Below are 17855 nucleotides of genomic sequence, written 5' to 3' on the forward strand. Positions count from 1 at the left end.
TTATTTAAAGATTTTGTTCGATAACAAGACACTTTTCTCATGTTATCGAAAACTGCGTAATAATATATACAAGATAGTATGTTTTTTACACCTTATGGGTTATTTATATAAGTGCAGCAGTAGGTTGTATATCGCGTAAGCTTGCATTTCCTATCCAACCCGTCTTAAAACTACGATTTTGTAAGCATGATTTCTTACAATTTTCATCGTCAACCTTAATTTTTTTTCTATACGAATAGAAAGATAGGAATTCAAAGAATATAATTTAATTTTATTAACCTCGGTTGGGTTATTTATAATTTTCACATTGAGGCCACTGGAGCCACCTTAAAAAAGCTCAAATGTGACGTGAGTCTTATATACCGTACGTGTGCATACTATACGAGAGCTTGGATTAATTATTTGTAAAAGTCACATGTTTACATGAAATGTTGTCTAAAAGAGTAAAAATTACTGAAAACAACATTTTTTCATGATGTCTGCACGTAATAATCATCAATTTTTTTTATATCACTTATTTGATCAGACCAGAATAAGAGTCAGTTAATTGGTTAGGCCAAGAAAACGGCAGTTCATCGGTTAGGTTTTGTAACTATTACGAGAAATGGTCAATTCCAATAATTTTATAAGTTTTGTTGGAAGAAAGTACACTATAAAAGAGTATGCTTTCCGGTCCTAACTGAATTTTGAAAAAAATAAAGATGATCGGTTTGTCCGTGGAGCCACAAATATAACACCTAATATAGATGAGACCCTGAATGCTGTAATAAGAAAAACTTTTTTTGTTAAGTTTATTAAATAAAAATTATTATTATTATTACAGTAAGAAAATATGCATACTTTTAAGTCAGACAACAACAATCTCTTACTTTGCTATCGACTACACTAGAGTTATAATCACATTTATGACACAAAGAAGCTTAATCATGCATGGCTTTCTCTGCTATTGTGAAATCCATCATTTTGATACGATTTTCATACAATCTTTCTAATTTAAAAGCAAGACGGTAAAAAATCTTAACAAGTTATGCAGTAGGCATCCCACCATTATTCTTATCATTTTGTCTCTTACTTTCATACTTTGACCTTCTATCATTGTAAGGGCATTCGATAAAACATCCAATACTACACGCTATATGATGTTGATACGCACGCTTTACTTTTAACAGACTCCAATAAACATTTAAAGTCTGCATGAATAACAAAACGTACGCGGTTCTTGTATACAAGACTGTTTAATCCAGCTATGTGCTCATTCTTTTCTTTTTGAGGTAGAATAATTTTGCAATCATTCGTGTTTTGACAATCTTCTTTATGCTCTTTTAATTTATTTATAGACTAAAAATAGTAAGGGCATTAATCTTATATGTTTGTGGCATGTTGATATTAGGACAACTGTTTGCGTATTAGGATTCCAAAAGGTCACGTGACTCTTCTGGTACATATAATCACTTGGGGGAAAAATAACATAGGCCTCATAGGTGCAATTCTATTTTAATTTTTCTTACACGTTCAACGATTGTAATACCATAAAAGCCTTTCAATAACATATTTTTAAGGAGGTGACAATACCTTAGCTATTTTTTCCCAACTCAATTAGTCTATTGCAGCTTAAAACTTTTCTTTAAAAGTGCGAAAAGTGGCATCTCCTTAAAAATATGTTATTGAAAGGTTTTTATGGTATTACAATCGTTGAACGTGTAAAAAACATAAAAATAGAATTGCACCTATAAGGCCTGTTCTATTTTTCCCTCAAGTGACTATATATACTGCGAGAGTCACGTGACCTTTTGGAATCCCAATTAGACGTGATAAAGTTAAAATCCAATCTTAATAATATTTATACTCTGTACTGAAATCGTCCTTCATATTAATTTTATCATCGTTAACCTCGTCATCAATATAAACACGTTTAACAAGTAAAACCTTAGCACGATTTTTTTTTCATTTCCTGATAAATGAATAGAAAAAGCATTAAAAGTCCTACATTTTTCTTTCAAATACATGTAATAACCAGAACATTATTTCATATTTTTAATGTATAAATCTTTTTAAGGTCAACAGGGAACTCAATATTATTTTAATTAAACACATCTTCATATTTCCTTGTAACGAGGATCCTTCAGCCGATAAACAGCTACCTAAATCCTGTCACCAAAATTTTCTCGTATGTCACTTACGTAGTCTCTACACACTGGATTTCTTTTCTTCAGGAGATCTGCCACTAGTACCCAGCTTAGGTATGCCATACACTTCTAAAAAGACATTGAGAGGAGGGAAAGAGAGCATTAATAACAAATAAACACAATCGCTTTTATTAACTTTACGGCACACCAGTGCTATTTTTTCGACCTCTTTACGCTCCCAAACTTCTACACTTTCCCTCTCTCTCTCTCTGCGTACAGCTATACTGTTCTCAAGGTAAATATCTTCGTACAAAGACTTGCTGGTCGTCTTCACTACCAAACTCCTGCTTGGCTTGACTATAGGTGAGCGGTACCTAAATTACATGTACACACACACACGCAACCTCAAACACACCTCGTTCTCAATTTAGTAGCCCTATCCGAAGGTAAATCCACACACATTGATTCTCACTCACTCGGATACTCCCTATCTGTTGGTGCCAGTTTCTACTTCCAGTGTACTTTTCAGAGCACACCTACCCTATCACTGTCCTGACTGCCAACGAGTGCTACATATAGCTCGTCCTGATCATTGCGATAATCCAGCTGCATGGTCAACGTTTGGCAAGGAAATTTACGGCTTCTCTGATCTCTGTTAGCTGGCTCCTTAACCCTCTTCTCTACCATCTCTATCCCCAATCTCTACCTGCTCCTAATCGCCTTTCTTAATCTCTGCTAATTATTTTCTCTCCTTTTACCTGTCACTTTTCCTACATTCCGTTCGTGACGATGCTGTTCTAAAAATTTGACACTCCTGCGTGCTTCAATACAGAAGCTCCTAGAATTTTTCCTTACAGACTTCACCAGGATTCCGTGCATTGTCTTCTTGTCTTCTTCTGAAAGAGCATACTCATCAGTATTATCGGTTGGTATTGGACTGTTTTACCATCAGTTAAGTGCAACTGAAACACCGATCTTAGATAACTATAGAAGAAGTGTAAATAACGTTGGTTAAAGATTCAATAGTTTAATTACACCCTTCACATTATAACATATGCCGCAGTTCTTATAACGTATTTTTCTGTGCAAAGAGATTATTTTGTATTTTGTCCTTTTTATTCATTTTACTTTTATCGATGTTAAGTGTTAGATGTAAGCTATCGTGATACACTTTACGTGAGTGCACGCTTTTGTTTTTATCCTACAAACATTTTACTTATTTTATCTACTCTACTTGTATACTGTAAATTATTGTTAATTATTCTATACTAGCAGTCCCCCGTCTCGGCTTCGCCCGAGACTAACTAAATAAAACACCGTAGTGTGTTGACATGTAATGTAAAACGTTTTCAGTTAGGAATGTTACACATATTCCACATCTCGGAACAAAAATTTTCTTATTAAAAACGTATTTTTTCGGAATCCATATAGCTTATTTGGTCAAATAATAAGGTGTAAAAATACAAAAAAATAATTATGCTGAAAAGTACCGTGCGTTCTTGATGCCATAAAATAATCGGTGACCATAAGTAGCCGTTGATTTATAGTTTCTCCCGTGAAATACGTGAAATGGTTTTTTTTTTCAAGCTGTTAAGATCTTAAACCCCCAAAAAATTTATATTAAAAAAAAATTTTTTTCTCACATCTCACAACTTTATTACCAGAGCAATAAAGTCCTGGACCTTAAGCCTTACATTTAAATTGCCACAAAAACACAAATACATTTTCTATTAACTTAAAAATCTGAAGTAGGACCTTTGATGATTTCAGAGATTGCTGTGAGTGTACAATGAAAAGCTGATCTCTCACGTAATGGATTCTTAATTTTTCGATGTTGACGCTGCTGTTTCAATCTCGATAAATTTTCTGCGTCAGTTTCTTGACGCCTACGTAACATTGTATTTATTGAATACATTCGAAGTTTTCCTTTCAATTCACCCTCTTGCGACTTTTGGCATGCTTAAAATTTTTGTGACGCCTAAAAGCTGTTTTCTGTCAACTTTGTTAAGTTCTAATATATTTGTTGGCAAAGAAGTTCGACGTCCAATGGCCCTAAAAAAGACCAGTGAGCTTCTTAAGTTAACCCTTTCTTGACTGCAGTTAACAGCAATTGTGACTGCCTGGATACCTCAGGGTAATCTTCTCTGGCCTGCTGTTGGAAACCCAGACTGATCGGGAGAAAAATTACAAAGTCCGAAGCTTTGGGGCTAGTTCAAGTGCTCTTTCCCAACGTCTCCCGATATAACGTTGAAGGCGTTGGTGTCTAAGGCACCTTTTTTATTTGCAGATTCAGTTGCTTTGGTGATTTTAGATGGGGAGATTAGTTTGTGATGATTGCCCTTTGAAGACTCTCCCACTGGCTCGAACTTTTTTCCCCTTTATAGCTGTTAGGTTCGCCCAGCACAGACCTTGGGTAGGATCAGTGATTCCTGGTTGAATGCTTAGAGTCGAGTGGGTAATATAGGACCGTTGGTCACTGGGGTTTCTAGCCTTGCGAAGAACAACTCCGCAGGTGACGTCTGCTAGTGAATGGCTGACTTGGTTTAGTAGTGCCCGTCTTTAGTTAACATAGTCTTATAGTCGATGAATCGCTTCCGGAAATGGTAGTAAAAATGTATTTGTTGGCAAGGTAGTTTACACTTAGGTGGCCCCTAAAAAGAATCAATAAAATTGATGGTTCCGTAAGGAACGTAAATACTTATAATGGCCCTAAAAAGGGCCAATGGTGAAACTTCCAGGATAATTTTAATTATTATTCCTGATGATGAAGAGCTGTCTACAGGTAGCCTTATTCTCACCCTGGGAGTCTCGATGTACGGAGACTGTGATGAAGGGGGTACGCCACTGACCAAAGAATATCTTATCTTCGGGTCGTTCCCCGGATAACCAACCACTCATCGTTAGACAGAAACATGTGGGTACTTAAGCGCGTTGAGGACGCGACGACTAAGAAGGTAGCCGTTGTGGCTGCCCGTGCCCCTCAGAGCTCTTGTCCCTGGCTTACATTTGTAGCTAAAAATTCTCTGACTGCATCATGGGAGATGGTGAGACTGCCACACAAATCTGAAGAGTTGGTGCAGATTGTGCTCTGGCTAGATTTGTCTCCTGGTATTATGCCAGTGATTACTTCATCGGTTGGAATGAATTTTTTTTTCATTCCACTCGTCGAGATTCAGGGTGAATGGAAATCTAGGTTCCTTTCCCCTTACAGAAGCGTGTCGTCCGTAACTGGGATATCCAGCTGCAAGACTACCATCAGCATTCCCTATGCAGCTCGTTGAACTGCCGAAGCACGACTGCATCAGTATCGAGACGCTACAACCACACTTATATAATTTTGTTGCAGGTAGCCTCGATTTTATGTCGACGCCACCTAGCGGATTTTACTGATCTAAAGTGAAAAGCTGGCGTATTTTTGCAAAACTTTGAGCTCTTTTATTGCAATTGTTATTAAATTTTTAAAAATTAAAATCATTCTTAAACCATCTAGGAAGTATCATGAATCAGTGTGCAAAATTTAAGCAAAATTGTTTTAGTAGTTTTGGCGGTTAGCGATTAGAACGGTTTTAGTGACTTTGCTTTATATATTAGTAAGATAAGTGTGGGTTTTCTGGAAATTCCCTATAAAAATATGTATTCGTTTTATGTTAACAGTAGTATTCTTTCTTAACTATTCTTACTGCGTAAAGATATGAGTACAGTAGATGGCTCAGTTGAATATAGCAATTAGTTGACATTGATTTTGCATTAGTACATTATAATGGTATATTCTGATTACCTGTATAAGTAAAAAGCCTTGGAGTAAATTGCTAAACAGACCTGCAGGTTATTATGTGTTAGATTCCCACTGTTAATTAACTATTTGCTGATACAGTTAATAAGATAAAATTGGTTCATCAGTCATTAGCTCTATTCATTTGTTAAAATGATTTTCTTGATATCGACTATGAGTTTTCCGTCATGGCTCCCGTTATCAAAGTCATGCGTTTATGCAATCTTTGAGGGTTATCACCTAAATCTATCTTTGTCTGCTACCTTGAGTAAAAAAATAGACAGCGTCTCGTCACAGCTTAACGATGTAGATTTGAATAACTCTGTCTCGACCTTTTATGCACTGGTCATTGAAATGCTTGACATGCGCGCACACTTCAAAGTTAAAAGTGCCCGCTGAACGCTTGCAACGTAGATAACGGTTTATATCAGGGCCAAGTGTAAAAGACGCAATACTATGTATTCGGAAGCCAAGAGATCACGGGATCTACAAGATATGGCCAAGTATAAAAAGTTGCGTAAAAAGATTAACATCGATATTGAGAGTGCTCGTGATACATACCTCTGGCGTTGACTGACCGGAGAGTATGAAAAGTCTAAGTACTGTAAAGTTTTGAATCGTTTTGATATTCGCACTTGTAAGCCACAATTACCCTTAGCATCTTTGTCAGCCTCCTCACTGTTGGACTACTACTCGTCGGTGGTAAGTGTAAGCCCCATGTGCTCATTGCAAAAGCTTAATGAAATACTATAGCAAGCGACTACCTCCCCAGACGCTTTTAGGTTCACGCCAGTGGACTCAGCTCATATTTGCCAGTCGTTAATACATTGTGCGAACTTAAATAAGGATCGTAGCAGTGATGGCACATCGCTGAGCTACTTCTGTGGTGCTTTTCCAACTTTTGCGGTGTACCTTGTGCATGTCTAGAGTTTTTAAATATTCGAGGGTTAATGTTTTTCTATGTGGAAACTGTCTACTGTAGTTCCTCTTTTTAAGGTCGCTGAACCAAAGAGTGCCCAAGAGATACGTCCAACAGTAAATCTTCCTTCGTTGGCCAACGTTTTTGACTATTTAACCGCCCAACAAGTTTATAACTACCTGGAAGCAAAGTCTCTACTTTTGCCATTACAATTTGGCTTAAGGCGTGGGGACAGAACCTAATCGGCTCTTATCGAAGTATTTGACGATATTGGTTCCATCATGGATTCGGGACTAGTCACGCTTTTGGTGTATTTTGACTTTCATCAGGCATTCAACGTTATTAGCCATGTGGCCCTGCTTCGGTCCTTGTTAGATTCTAAGTTCTCGGCTAATGCCATTAAATGTCTGCACTTATACTTGAGTAATTATATGTTGGTAGTGTTGCAACTGGATGGTACCCTGACTAGTTCACACCCCATAACCTTAGGTTTGCTGCAGGGTTCCTCTCCTGGAATAATTTTATTTCTTATGCTTATAACCTCTGTCTTGTTAGTGGTGCGAACTTCAAGAACGATGATTTTCGCCAACGATCTCCAGATTTATATCCAGTGTAGGCCAGCTGATATTAATTTAGGTATAAAGCAGATGAATTCACATATACAGTCTGTTTTAGAGTGGTTAGAAAGATGGAGTCCTCTAATAAGTGACAAAAAATTAACGTGCTTTTAGCTATGGGTCAGCAGCACCAACAATTGGATGACGAATCACTGCCCCATATTCTGGTTGAACGTCGTGTGATCCCTCTATTTCAGATGGTAAAAAATCTAGTGGTGATCTTCTCAGAGGATTTATTCTGGAATCAACATGTGTCGGCAATATGCTCTAGGGTGCACGGCGTCTTACATCGTCTTTAATACTTAAGGGTAGGACTATGACTACGTCTTTGCGTAAGTTGTTAGGTTGTGCTTTCATATTGCCCCACTTTGATTACTGCTGTCTTGTTTATGCTGACCTGGCAGATTACCTCGAGACGAAATTAAAGCGACTTTTTAATACGACCGTTAGACATATTTCTTATTTTTGTCAAGACGCAGAGCTCAAATCTTTTTATAAGCAGTTGGATTAGTTGACACTCTTCTCACGTAGAAGTTACTTTAGTTTAATCACATTGGATTGTATTTCAACCTCTGGTAAACCCACTTACTTAAGGGATTTTCTTACCACTACGGGAATTTGCACACGTGAGAGTGGAATGTTTCATGAGGGCTTTATAAGCCAGCTGTATCTTACAAGGGTATACAACAGGTCTTTTACTATATTGGCGGTTGCACTTCGGGAGAAATTACCATATCCCATTAAAATGTCAAAAACGCTTCTAACATTTAAAAAATCATTATACACATTTTTGTTTTCTAATCAATAATAACAATAGATCTTTAAAACGCTTTTAAGTTGATTATGATTGACGTCGATATTATATTATTTGAAATTTAGTATTTTTTTACAATATACTTTGGCTGGATAAATACATTGATTTTTTACATATTTCTTTGAACATCTTACACCACCGTGTATATGGTGTGGTATGTGCACATAGCGAATTATTAAAACTATGTTAATGAAACAAAATGTGAGAAAAAAATTTTGTAAATCTGTTCATAGCGCAAAATGCACTTAAAGCACACCATAAAACTGTCTTATAAAATGCGTGTTTGAATTTAAATTATAATTTAATTTAGATGTAATATATAATGTAAGAGTATTATTTATTATGGGTAGTTTTATATATGTATTTTATATATATATTATCTATGTATTTTAAATTAAATATAATTGCTGTAAAATAGTATTTAATAATGAATTATATGCACCAAAAAGTATGCCATCCGTGTCTTTGGCCCTTGGCTTGATTAACCACGTTATTGATCAATCAACCAACTTTTTTTTTCTTGATCTTCTTTATCTCTTTTCTTTATTCACTCTTTTTTCTCTACCGTTATCTTCTCCTTGTCTCTTCTTCTTCACACTTCTACTTCTTTTCTTAACTTCTCCTTCTCTCTCCTTTCTTAATCGTCTCTTACTCTCTTCTTTTTTCACTCTTCTTACTCTCTTCGTATCATCTTGTTTTTTTTTGTGAATTCTCTTCTCTTTTTTCCGATTATAGGTCTCCCTTGTATCCTTTTCTGTCACCGTACAGAAATTATGCATTATTAATTGACCTCAATCTCTCTAAGTACATGTATATTAAGCTGCATACACTATTAAATATGGTTGTTCGATTTGTCTTTAGGATCAGGCGTGATACTGAGATAAGACCTTCGTACAGTCAACTTAATTAGCTCACTATTAAATCTTTTAAGTCTTTTTAGTAGGCATCACACAACTTTCTTTTTTCGTTAAACTAAGCAGTGAATCACATTTTATGGTTGTTTTCTATTATGTCATAAATACTGTTATCTTGTACAAAGCACTATGTAATATTTTTATTTATACTTTTAATATTTTCAGAAAATTTATGTATAGATTTGATTTACATATAATTTACTACAAAACTGTCGCTAAACAAGGGAATTTAATAATACTGCGAACAATTTTTAACTATACTTCATCATACCTTTTGTAATTTAAGACTTGCTGAGCTTTGTTGCCATACGGTCAATCCAACCATGGCGTAATAAACTCGTTCTCACTCACTTACTCGTTCCGTACATGCGTCAATGATGCTCCTTCCTCCTTTTTACTACTTGAAACTCATCTAACTTGTCTCAATTATTTAGATGGTAAGGAATTTGCCCTGGCATGGTAACTTGGCCCATTGCCTTTTTGAGTTCCCCTCTGTTTTACTAGGCTATTTTTGGTTTTTATTTCTGGCAGTGGCTTAAAAACCAGTTGGAGTTTTCGTTATGTTTAAGAGGTGGTCGAAACTTTACCACCTCGGTTAAGTCTAGGTGAGCCACCAGATTAGTACCCTGCTCCGAATTTTCCTTTGCACCATCTTTTCTTTGCTGACGTCCTCCTGAACAGGGCCTTTCCTTGGGACCACACCAGAGACACTCCTCGACTTCTACCTCCCGACACCCACGGTTCCGGAAAAACTTTACTTGATAGCAATGTGACCAGGCTACCAGCAGTTGAAACATTGGAATGGTGAAGGGCCTCGGGAGAAGCCACTTAGAATAGGCAGTAGTTTTTAAAAAAAGTACCCACGGTCTTGATCCTAGGTGGCCCCGTTGACTATTTATTTGTTACTTGATCAAGTGAGAAAGATAACTTGACCATCTTGATGACAGGTCCCCTTTTTAATGGAGCTTCCTCAAAGATGGCTTCCAGCTCTTCTGACACCTTTGGTCTTGGAGGAACTGAAGAGGTTGCGTCCCAACTCTCCACCTCCTCAGCAAAAGATCGTTCATGGGGTTTGATGAGAACGTACCGCCAATGGATCTCTATCCTCTTTCCACTCCTTATCTCTCATCTTTTTTCTGGCCTATTTTCCTCTTCTTTCTTCTTTATTTCTCTGATGTTTTTATTTCCTTATTTCTCCAGATCAAAGCCTAACTATTACCTCTCTCTCATTTCACTTATTTTTTGAGGGTCCTCTGATAGATGAAGAAAAGAAAACTCTTTATGCTTCATAGCTCGAACTCTTCAGGCTTACCGAATCCTGCTTACCTTAATAGAAAATTAAAGAAAACCTGACTGTTCTATTTTTATATTCCTTTAACATCCTTTAACCTCTTGCAGGTATGTATTTTTTAGGTTCCTATTCTTTTATTGAGACGGTGACTTTTTTCTTCCCCTTCTCCTAACACATAGACCGTTAGCGACATAACCTCAATTGTTTTATAGGGTTTTCCAAATTTAGATGTGAGTTTTGCTGGGAACTTTTTTTAAATATCAGATAAATGTTGGATTTTACGCAGTACTAAAGCTACTATCGGAAATCGGACGTTTTTCTTGCATGCCTAATTACGTGAAGGTATTGATCCTAATTCTGATAATCCTATTCCTCAAAAATGTAAATAATAGTTCTGATCGTTGTATGATTGCATTCCACCTAATTGGATAGAGGATAATATAGTGGTGTGAACACGAGTTTAACCCCATACTTATCGTCCAACGTCTTCTACACCAACTGATTGTCAAACTCTTTCCTTTTGTCCATAGAGAAGGAATCCGGAGATAAATAATACCAGCTCTTTCAAGGCTCTTACTACTGACTTCTCGTCTGCCCTTATAGAAGATTTTACCTCAATCAATCTCGTTGAAAGGTCTTGAAAGACTACTAAGTGTTAGTGTCTACTCTTACTAAGTGAGAACTCCATAAGCTTGACGAGCACTATGACCCAAGGTCTATTTACAATTTGTTTCCCCATTAGCCCTTGAGCTTCAGTTTTTGGCACTTTATACATCTGGTGCTCCAGACAAGCTCTTATGAAATTTGTTACATCGTTATACACTTGTCTAAAAAAATACTTTTGGGCTATTCGGTCGTACGTTTTCTCTATTCCCAAACGTCCACTGGAAGAGAGACAATAAAAATAGTGTATACGTCCCACTTAAATACTTTATTTAGATGCCTAAAGTCAATACAGAACCGATACGCACCATCCAACTTTTTGTGTAAGATGGGAGCCTATGAATGATCACTGGCAGATTTCTCTATAATTCTCTCTTGTAACAATCACTGGCACAACCTCTTCGACAGCCATCTTGTGCACTTTCAAAAACATCCACCGATTCACGTGACGTATGGGTTAGTCGACCATCACTTCAATCACATGTTCCGTAAAAAGGGTCTTTCTTAATCGTTTCTCGGGTGATCCTAAACTGCCATCTACGATTCGCTCGATCTCTTCCTGCTCCTTCATTGAAATCTTATTTTATCCCCGCACATAATGCATGGAGGGTTCTGCTGGGCACATCCCCCATATTTTTAAACGAAAGTTAGTCTCCTTTAAACACCCAAAATATTTCTTGACAGAATCGCAGACTCATATTGAACATTTCTTGAAAGTCTCCTCCCAAAATAATGTTTTGATCGATATCGGTGACTGTCGAAACCTAATTTTCTCTTACGTATCTACCTACCTCACAGCTATTTTTAAAGCTCCAAACACCCATAACGAAGTAGTATTTATGCTAACGGTGGCCGCATTATTAGGCTCCAGCCTACTTCGAAACCGTTTGGCTAGTTTTGGTCCTATCAGCGACAATTGGGCCCCGGTATCAAGGAGGGCATTGTACTCCTCGCCATCTTACACAACCGATAGATACGGTCAGTATTCACTTTTAACATGGGCCACCTCTTTTTACGAGATCCTTTGGTCGTTATTTCGTCTAACTTGGTTTCTATTGAAACTACTGTCATCATTGCTTAGAGATCTGATTCGATCGCATCCTGACGCTCCTCCTCCTGGAGAACTAGGCCTAGGCTCGTTTTCCAAAATTTTTGGTTCTTCGTTTGCTCACAAAAGCCTTATTAGAAAAATTCTGAAGATCTTGTATATCAGTTTTTGAGCTTTATTTTTATTCCAGGAAGTAGCAACCTGCTCTTCTTTTTCTTTTTGCTTGATTTCCCAACCAGTCGTCATCCTGACGTTTTTAGAGCTTGGCTCAAAGATTTTAATGTTATAAAAAATTTTCTTTGTTCTCTAGTATCGTTTTCTTTCAAAGTTCTTCACTTGAATGTCGAATTTTTTGTCTGAACCTGAAACCTCCTTGGTGTACTAAATAAACTCGTTCTTCCCACGAATCCTTTGCTTCCACTCTCTCTCCTGTGATTGCTATGTAGGATCGTCATATTCTCATGTAACCAACGTTCCCCCTCTTTTTTTACTATCACTGTCTCTATCTAAAGACCAGAACTTTAGCCTCTTACTTATTTTTACGTATTAATCAGTTGGTTTTACTTTCACTGCAGCGTCATTCAATTTAAATACTTGTCTCATCCTCTTCATTTTCAGCCTGTCCAGATTTTTCCGAGAAAATTCAGTCATATCTTAAACGTTATTAGCCACTTGCCCTCACTTGTCTTCTGATGCTGCCTCTGACTGTTCATTGTTACTCTTACCCTTTAAAGAGTATCGCTTCTAAGGAGTATTGCTTGGGTCTAAAACCAATGGGCCATCTACTCCAAGGATTAAGTTTTTCTTGCTATGTGTTCTCTGCCCTCCACTTTTCTTGGATGCTACTGAATCTCTTAGTTTTTTCTTAATCTCTCCTTGATGACTTTTTTTTGATCCTATTTTTCTCTAGCTCTGGTCATCGACGGACCGCAGGGTTTCCAGAAGCCAACTCGTTTTATTCTGGCCCCCCCACACGCCCCGTTTTCCATCGTTTTCTTGACAGAACTTTTATTTGGGGTAGAATGAAAATATTACTTCTTGAGTACCATAAAACCAACACTCGACTGTCGGCTCAGGCTTGGGACTCACTGGGGGTCTCCTTAACTAACAAGTTCGTGCCAGGTGTCCTTTGCTTCCAAACGCGTGACAAAGCACCTCCGGGTATTACGCTGAACGATGACCAACAGCCCAGCAGATGAAGCATGTGGTATTAAATCCATATTCTCCTCTAGCTTTCTCTTGGCCAACCGTCCACTTAAAAATTGCTACGTGTTGGATTCTGTTAGTAAGCAGGAAGAACTGTCTGACCCCCCTCCTTGACGTGAGATAGGGATTTGACTGTTGCCTGACAATTTCAAGGCATGGTTTTCCAATACTGGGTACACTGTAGAGCGTTTAGAGCTAAAGCAAAACATACGATTAACTCTAAAGGTAGGTTGAATAACGGAGAACCGTTTTTCTCCTTGCTCCCAGTCTCTTCTTTACCCTCTCTGTCTCTTCATACTCGTTACTTTGTTTCTTTCCTCTCTTACTCTTTTTTCTCCCTTGTTTTCTATCTTCTTCTTTGACTTCTTCTTTTCCTCTGACTACCCCACCCTACTTCCGTCGATCACACTTGCAATCTTTACCTTGACAACTGAAGCTCTTGAATATCCTGCGCTGGGCACGTGAATTTCGTCCATTGGTGGTGGCAGAACATAGCAGCTATCCAGCTCCTTCTGTTGTTCGCACCACAAACCGTAGGTCTTGATGTCATGAAAACTTGTGACTAGTTTCTCTGATATCATCTTCTTATACTCTAGCAGCAAGTTCCATCCTGCCAGTTCTACCACCGACCTTATTGATGGTGATACCGTAAATTACAAAACGATTTATATCGTTATCGATTTACACTTTGACAGATAAACAACAATTTTCCCTGTCTTGGCTTGCGTGTGCCAGTGCAAGTCATCCTAGAAGATCTCTTTATCGTACTTTCCTGTATACTATACCTTAAATAACCTCTTAAATACATCCTAATCTCTTAGTTCTCCTCTTATCATCTGGAACCAGCGACTCACTGCTTTTGATAATACGCACGGTAGGACACCGAAGAGCTCGTGGTCGCTGAATTTCACACTTACTCGACAATCGTCTAACTGCTCCAAGAACTCCTCCACGTCCTCTCCATTATCATCGTCTAAAGACTTCACTCCCCAACCCTTCAGGAGCTTGATGGTCTGGGACTGGAGACTGTTTGCTCTAAATCCGTTGGTTGGGCTACCTCGCGCACTTGGAACCTCTTCGACCCTGGAGCTTGGCCTACGCTGATAATGTTTTTTTTTTTTTCCACACTTGTTACCATTAAGTCCGTACGAATTATCATATCTCTTCTCAGAAAAGCTTATTCGTCTTCTCTAGTAGGGCTGTGATTCTGGCCAGGGTCTCACCTTTTGATAGTACAAGTGACTATCTGCCACTGAAGGAGTTATTGGAAGTCGATCTCTGAACACCGGTTCTACAAACTTGGCTCCCCGTAGATCTTTGGCTGCATTCTCTTGTCATAAGGGTATGTTAGTGGCTTTCTTAAATCACGCCTTATATCTTGAATTATTCTGATCCATGCCTTCGACCAGATTCCGTACCACCCTTACATTGTTGACTTCACTTTTTGGTCTCCTTGCTTCCAGCATCCTTTGGCTTAGAGGAAATCCTTTTAACTTTAAAGACCTGCCATTAAAAACTTTTGCACATAAGGAACAATCGTACTCAATTGCGTCTGTTCCCTTCCTAATTTTCGCCTATTCTCCCCCCCTACCATGGACGTGGTGACCGAAGTTGTGTACATTGTTGCGTACGTCGTCGTTGTCACAGTCAGTACCCTAGAGTCCATAAATTGCCGATATGTCATTCGGTTCATCTCTAATAATCGCCTTAACTCGTTCCGTACCTCTGACTTGTTCGTACTTGCGTGTTTGCCCTTCGGTCTCTGCTGCACTGGCACGGATATTCCTCTCATCAAACCCGTAGCCCCTGGCCCAGACGAAGATACAGGAATGTCGATTCTCTCTGACTTTGATCTATCTCTACGCAATAACTCTCTGGCTATTAACTCGTCCGTGGTACTGAGATGCGTCATGCATGAAATAGTACGTCCAAATTATACTTATCATCGTCTGCTGGTACGTCTTCCTCGTATCAGGGTAATAATCCATTGCTTTGATCTATCTCTAACATTAATACCCGTAGTAGTCTGTCCCTTACGGCTGCTACAGTTCCCTTGGCACTAAATCCCTTTAAAATAAGTTTCCTTACGACTGCCTTTATTAAAATTGTTGTGATACTACCTTCAAGTGCGCGCAGCTCCTGCGTTTTTGTAAGTGCCTCCATTGTTTCTTTATGTGACGCCGTTTTATTACGTACGCTAAAGCATTGAAAAACACTAAAATGGTGAGTGACCGTATTTGTATCCTGTTTGTGTATTGTCAATTACGATCGTATGATGAAAATCGCAAGAATACTGCTACCTCTAAATTTACTAAAATACACGTTTTGCTCTTTCGATCTGGCAACTCGTTTGGTCATGTAAACACAATTCTCGATCACCCGCTTCTGCGTTGTCTTACCCACTTGGGTTTATTCAGCCACATTCAATTTTCTAAGAACTTGGTTGGTAATTGACCTCAGGATAGCGCATAAGCTGGATTATTCTTCGTTTGCACATGCATCTATTTATTAACTATATTTAGGGCTTCAATCTTGTTAACGCTTTTTGCGTGAGCAATTTTTAAGGTTTCCAGTAATTTTCTGAGTTAGTTCAACACGATTGTAAAGTCTGATTAATATACTAGGTAATTTATATCAAATTCAACAGATGAACGCATTTCGTGGTACAACTCCACGAGAAGCAGAGAACTGCACAGCTCTACTTACGGGATCGTTTTTTACTTGACCAGAGCTACTTGAGACCTTGCTTATACAACATGCACAACTTTATTTTCATACTGAACTACTGAATGCAAATAAAAATATGTACTGCAACCTTATAGACTAGCATCGCAAAATCCATGAAAATCGATTTTTTTAGGCTTATGGATAAGGATTTATCAGTCTTTTACAAAATTTCATATGAAAGCAAGCTGGCTCGCAAACTACACGTATGGTGAATGCAATTCCTGTGGTATTAATTCATCCTAGTTGTATTCTTGTTCGGAACAATCCTAAATAATCATTTTTGTGTGATTTTACTAAGAGTTCTGATTTCATTGATGATTTAAATAAACGTATACGATCACAAATCTCAAATTACCCCAAATGTTTTCAAAACTATCTCTGCCCTTACCACAATATTACTCTTAAAAATTTTGTACTAATAATTTTGTCACGAACCCTTAAAAGCTCCCTGACCAAATCTGAACCTGTTAATAGATCGTTAACGTATAAATTACATTTAAAAATTTTGGCTGCTTAAGGATAATATGCCCTCCATTGTCAGCTATCTAATAAAACGTTGATATTACGAGGTATGGAGCAGAGGTGACCTTAAACGTGACCGTGTTCAGTTCATAATTCACGATTTCTTTTGCATAGTACCAAAAAATATGCTGATATTACCTATCGTCAAAATGCACTAAACTCCCCAAAACATTTTCTCTATGTCTCTCGTTGAAATACATTTATAAGATCAAAATCACATCAAGTGTTCAAAAAGTTTTGTTTAAATGGTATGGCCAACCATTCAACCAAATTTTTTTAGTACACTACGACGGAAAATTTTTAAAAGTGATTTTGTGATAAAGACGAAGGCAGTTTAAAAAACATTTTGGGTAACTGTGGATTTGCGATTTGATACGTTTATTTACATCATTAATGCAACTTAAATTCTAAGTAAAATCACACGAAAATAATAATTCAGGATTGTTGAAAACAAATATGCAAGTAGAATGAATTGGTACTGCAGAAATTATATTTACCATATGTGGAGTTCATGAGTCAGCTTGCTTTCATACAAAATTTTTTAATAGGTAGAGAAATCGTCATTGATAAGCGTACAAAAATTTAGTTTTACGAAATTTGCGATGCTAGTCTATAAGGTTATGGTGCACATTTTTATTTGCCTTCAGTAGTTTGGTATGGAAATTAAGTTGTGCGTGTGGTATGTGTGAAGTCTTAAGTAGCTCTAGTCAAGTCGAAAACAATCTCGTAACTAGAACTATGCGGTTCTTTGCTCCTCGTTGTTGTTTTTCTATTCAGGTATAAAATTTTCATGCCATCACACTATGATATATCTGATCCGAAAATCCAAGATGCACACTACCACACTTGGCATGTGGGAATTTAGACTACGTTTAATACTATAAAACAGCATTATTGGTTGTTTGCCAGAAAGCAATAAGTTTGAATCGTACGACAATGCATAGAATGCATGTGACATCGTTCCAATTTGATTCATAGTAAAACGGAAGATTTGTCATCAGTGTTTGTTACTAAATCACAGCGTTTACTTACGAGAAAACAGATTTTTTGGGGCTAATGTACGTTAAAGAGAGGAAACTGTGGAATTCCAATCATGTTAAAGTTTATATTAGTGTGTTTGTATTTATGGCATTGAAAGCAGTACATATCAAAATAGAAAGCTATTTAACCATTGAAAGATTCTTAAAGGCGTTAAAGCGTTTTAGTGGCCAACAAGGAGTTCCCAAAGATGTGTTT

General features: G+C 37.6%; 1 protein-coding gene across 1 annotated transcript in view; it reads left to right on the forward strand.

Moving 5' to 3' along the window:
- The window catches only part of sei (potassium voltage-gated channel seizure), a 755411-nt gene that overhangs the window by 517502 nt on the left and 220054 nt on the right, over positions 1–17855 (forward strand). The window lies entirely within an intron of this gene.

The sequence above is a fragment of the Copidosoma floridanum genome, unplaced genomic scaffold, assembly GCF_036245765.1.
Source record: "Copidosoma floridanum isolate Cflo_tuat_1 unplaced genomic scaffold, Cflo_Japanese_pri ptg000030l, whole genome shotgun sequence".
Taxonomy (NCBI): domain Eukaryota; kingdom Metazoa; phylum Arthropoda; class Insecta; order Hymenoptera; family Encyrtidae; genus Copidosoma; species Copidosoma floridanum.